The following is a 5,685-nucleotide window of genomic DNA, read 5'->3' as shown; positions in this document are numbered from 1 at the left end:
TTTTACCTCTCCTGCTTTTGGATGTGGACAAGAGCTTTTCAGAGAATCCTGTTACCCCTGCAACCTGTGACTCCTGCCCACTGCCCCCGCCCCCCGACCAGGGCATGGTGTCGTAGCAACAACTCAGGAACACAAGTCAGAAGGCCCAAAGTCTAGTTCTAGCTCTTGTACCAGCCAACTGTTGAACCTTGGACATGCTGCTTTGTGCGTCCCAGCTTCAATTTCATCATCAGGACAAGAGTGTTCAGGTCTAATATTTTATAATTTTACCTCCTTATTCTCCCTGTGGACACAGTGGAAGGTTCATCAGACCGTGGACTGAGAAAGCGCAAAGAGAGTATGGACCTCCCCTAACCTAACTCGAGGCTCTCTCTCTCTCTCTTTTTAATAATTATTAACATTTTTAGATAGCCACTGATTTAAGCAGCTATTGCATTCTTTCTTCATATTCAAGATTGTTTTCTTGTAACCACTTTGTAACATCTTTATTGAGATATAATTCACATACCATAAAATTTATCCATTTAAAGTATGCAATTCAGTGGGTTTTTTAAAAAGATTTATTTATTTATTTTAGAGAGAGAGAGAGAGTGTGTGTGTAAGCAGGGGGAAGGGGCAGAGGGAGAGGGTGAGCAAGAATCCCAAGCAGACTCCCCACTGAGTATGGAACCCAAGATGTGGGGCTTGATCCCATGGCCCTGAGATCATGACCTGAGCTAAAATCAAGAGTCGGACACTCAACCAACTGAGTCACCCAGGCACCCCACAATTCAGTTTTTTAAAGCTATATTCAGAACTGTGTATCCATCACCACAATGTACGTTTAGAATATTTTCATCACCCCTAAAAGAAATCCTGTATCCTTTGGCAGTGACTCTCTGCCACCACTCCATCCCCTCAGCCCTAGGCACTGCTAATCTTACTTTCTATATCTATGGATTGCCTGTTCTGGAAATTTCATGTAAGTGGAATCATATAAGATGTGGTTCTCGAGACTGGCTTCTTCTTTCATTTATAATGTCTTCAAGGCTCATCCATGTTGTAGCATATATCAGTACTTCATTCATTTTCAGGCAACGTAAGAGTCCATTGTATGAACATACCACATTTTGTTTATCCATCCATCAGTTAATAGACATTTGGATTGTTTCCACATTTTGTCTTATGAATAATGCTGCTATGAACATTCTTGTACAAGTATTTGTGTAAACGTGTCTCCCATTCTCTTGAGTATGTAACAGGAGTGGAATTGCTGAGTCATATGGTAACTCTGTGATGAATTTTTAGGAACTGTCAAATGTATTCCAAAATGGCTATACAATTCTACATTCCCAGCAGCACTATATTAGGGTTCCACTTTCTCCACATCCTTGTCAACACTTGTTATTGTCTGTCTTTTTTATTATAGCCACTCTTGATGGTGTGAATTAGTATCTCATTATAGTTTTGACTTGCATTTCCTTAATGACTGAGGATGTTGAGCATCTTTTTATGTGCTTATTGACCACTGGTGTATCTTTGAGAAGTGCCAATTCAAATCCTTTGCCTATTTTTAATTGGGTTATTTGTCTTTTTATTGCTGTGTTGTAAGAATCCTTTATATATTCTGGATCCTAGATCCTTATCAGATATATGATTTACAAATATTTTCTTCTATTGTGGGGTGTCTTTTCACTTTATTAATAGTGTCCTGTGAAGCACAAAAGTATTTTTATTTGGGGGAAGTCCAATTCATCTGTTTTTTTTTCTTTTGTTGCTCATGCTTTTTGTATCATAGCTAAGAAACCATTGCTTAATCTAAGACAAATATTTACATCTATGTTTTCCCTGAAGAGGTTTATGGCTTTTTAAAAAAGATTTTATTTTTAAGTAATCTCTACACCCAATGTGGGAGCTTGAAGTCACAACCCCAAGATCAAGAGTTGCATGCTCCACCAACTGAACCAGCCAGGTGCCCCAAGAATTTTATGGCTTTAAATCATATATTTAGGTCTTTGATCCATTTTGAATTAATTTTTGTGTGTGTGTGTGTGTGTGTGTGTGTGTGTGTGTGTGTGTGTGTGATGTTGGGATTCCAACTTCCATCTTTTGCATGGTGATAACTAGTTGTTCCAGCACTACTTTTTGAAAAGATAATTCCTTTTTCATCAAATTGTCTTAGCATCTTGACCACAAATGTAAGGGTTTATTTATGGAGTCTCTGTCCTATTCCATGTCTATCTCTATGCCAGTAAAACACTGTTGATCACTGCAGCTATGTAGTAAATTTTAGAATCAACAAGGGTGAGTCCTCAGCTTCTTTTTTTTCCTTCAAGATTTCTTTGGGATCTGTTCTGGATCCCTGGCACTTCCATATGAATTTCATGATCAGCTTATCAATTTCTACAAAAAAGCAGCTGGAATTTTAATAGGGATTACAATGAATCTGTAGATTAGCTTGGAGAGTATTGCTGTCTTAATATATTAAGTCTCTGATCAATGAATACAGGATGTTTTCCCATTTATTTAGGCCTTTAATCTCTTTCAATAAGTATTTGTATTCAGTGTACACATCTTTTTTTTTTTTAAAGATTTTATGTATTTATTTGAGAGAGAGAGAGAGAAACAGCATGACGGGGAGAGGGTCAGAGGGAGAAGCAGGCTCCCCGATGAGCAGGGAGCCCAATGTGGGACTCGATCCCGGGACCCTGGGATCATGACCTGAGCCGAAGGCAGATGCTTAATGACTGAGCCACCCAGGCGCCCCTCCTGTACACATCTTACACTTCTTTTGTTAAATTTATTCTTAAGTATTTAACTTTTTCATGCTATTGTAAATGGAATATTCTCTCTCTCTCTCTCTCTCTCTCTTTTTAAAGATTTTATTTATTCATTTGAGACACAGAGATACAGAGAGAGAGCATGAGCAGTGGGAGAGGCAGAGGGAGAGGGAGAAGCCGACTACCTGCTGAGCCAGGAGCCCGACGTGGGGCTCCATCCCAGGACCCTGGGATCATTACCTGAGCTGAAGACAGATGCCCAACCATCTGAGCCACCCAGGTGCCCCCCCTCTTTTTTTAAAGTAGGCTACACACCCAGTGTAGATCCCAACATGGGGCTTGAACTCATGACCCTGAGATCAAGAGTCAGATGCTTGGGGTGCCTGGATGGCTCAGTCAGTTAAACATCTGACTCTTGATTTCAGCTCAGGTCATGATCTCAGGGTTGTGAGATCGAGCCTCATGTCGGGGTCCATGCTCAGTGCTGAGTCTGCTTGTCCCTTCCTCTCCCTCTGATTGTTCTCTCTTTCTCAAATAAATAAACAAAAGATTTTTTTATTTTTATTTTTTCTTTTTTTTTAAATTTTATTTATTTGAGAGAGAGAGAATGAGAGGTAGAGGGCACGAGAGGGAAGAGGGTCAGAGGGAGAAGCAGACTCCCTGCTGAGCAGGGAGCCCGATGTGGGACTCGATCCCGGGACTCCAGGATCATGACCTGAGCCGAAGGCAGTCGCTTAACCAACTGAGCCACCCAGGCGCCCAACAAAAGATTTTTTTAAAAAAAGAGTCAGATGCTTAACCAACTGGGCTACCCAGGTGCCCCTGGAATTCTCTTTTAAATTTCATTATTGGATTGTCCATTGCTAGGGCATAGAAATACAATTGATTTTTATATATTGATATTGTATCCTGCAACCTTACTAAACTTGTTTATTAAATCTAATAAACAAGGTTTTTTTTGGGTTTTTTGTAGATACTTTAGGATTTTCTATATACAAGATCATGTCATTTCTGAATAGGTAGGTATACCTTCATACTTTTTTCTTTCCAATCCAGATGCCTTTTATTTCTTTTTCTTGCCTGAGTGTGCAGGCTAGAATCTCAAATATAATACATATTGAAATTAAGTAGAAAGAGCAGAAATCCTTGTCTTATTTCTGATTCTGGGGGGAAAGTTTCAATCTTTCATCATTAAGTATGATGTTGGCTGTGGGATTTTATTTTTTATTTTTTTAAAGATTTTGTTTATTTATTTGAGAGAGAGAGAGAGAGATAGCAAGAGAGAGCACAAGCAGTGGGGGAGAGGGAAAAGTAGGCTCCCCATTGAGCTGGGAGCCTGACGTGGGGCTTGATCCCAGGACCTGGGAACCATGACCTGAGCCAAAGACAGATGCCTAACCAATTGAGCCACCCAGGCACCCCTGGGATTTTAGATAACCTTTATCAGGTTGAACAAGTTCCTCTGTATTCCTAGTTCATTGAGTGTTGTTATCATGATAGGGTATTGGATTTTATCAAATGCTTGTACTGCATCTATTGAGATGATTGTATGGATTTTGCCCTTTATTTTATTTATATGATGTATTATACTGATTGAATTTCATATGTTGAACCAACTTGGCATCCCTGAGATAAATCTCACTTGATCAGTGTATAATCATTTTTATGTATTGCTGGATTCAATTTGCTAGGATTTAGTTAGGGATTTCTGTGTCTCTAGTCATAAGAGATATTTGTGGTTGTCTTCTAATGTCTCTATGTGGTTTTGGTGTTACAATAATATTGGCTTCATAGAATGGCCTGGAAAGTGTTCCCTCCTCTTTTATTTTTTGGAAGAGTTTATCAAGGGTTGATGTTAATTCTTCTTTAAATGTGGTGGAATTCACCAGTGAAGTAATTTGGGCCTGGGCTTTTCTTTGTAGGAAGTTCTAAAATTACTAATTCAGTCTCTTTATTTGTTGTATATCTGTTTAGAGTTTCAATTTTTTTCTGCATCTGTGTCAAGCATGGATGTCTTTCTAGGAACTTGTCCATTTCATCCAAGTTATCTAATTTATTAGGCATATAGTTGTAGTATTCCTTATAATCATTTTTATTTCTCTAATGTAATTTCTGTAACATTTTTATAACTTGAACTTCTCACTTTTTTATTGGTAAGTCTACCTAAAGTTTCGTTAATTTTATTGATCTTTTCAACAAAAGAGGTTTTGTTGATTTTCTTTATTGTTTTTCTAGTTTTTATTCTACTTATTTTATCTAGTACTTATTATTTCCCTTTTTCTGCTTGATTTAGGTTTGGATTACTCCTCTTTTTCTACCTTCTTTAGGTGGAAAGTTAGGTTTTTGATTTGAGATATTTCTTTTTAATATAGGCACTTACAACTATACATTTCCCCCTAATCTTGCTACATCCCATAGAGTTTCCCTTTTCCCCTCTTGCAGCTAAGGCAAAGGCAACGTGATTTAACCTTGGTCGTTTGGATGCTCCCATCAGGACTTTGAATCTTGAGCAAATAGTGTAAAAACGCAGGGACAGAGCAGAATTCATTTAAGATGGCAGCATGCAATGGTGATGGAGGTAGTGGTTCCTGCTGTGGTCCCCTTACCTAGACTGTTCCTCTGTTGTGACTTGGCTGAGATTCCTGGTTCCATTTTCTGAGCTTAATTAGCTAGCCTGCCTATCAAACTGAGGATTACATGATAACCTTCCAGTATGTTTATTTCTTCTTTAAGTTGGCAGAGTTGGTTTCTCTTGCTGGAAACTAAGAATCTTGGCATACTGTTAAGAGTTGGGGAGAAAGAGAAAGCATAGGTCTTTCACTTTTCTCTTTGTAAAACTTTCTTTGTAAATTTCTGTGTTGCTAGTATTGTTGTATTACTTCTGTTATTTAAAAATATCCTTTTAAAATTGAGAACCTAAAGCACA

The sequence above is a fragment of the Zalophus californianus genome, chromosome 8 (assembly GCF_009762305.2).
Source record: "Zalophus californianus isolate mZalCal1 chromosome 8, mZalCal1.pri.v2, whole genome shotgun sequence".
In the NCBI taxonomy this organism is placed as follows: domain Eukaryota; kingdom Metazoa; phylum Chordata; class Mammalia; order Carnivora; family Otariidae; genus Zalophus; species Zalophus californianus.
The sequence above is the reverse complement of the archived record's forward strand: the minus strand, read 5'-3'. Positions refer to the sequence as shown.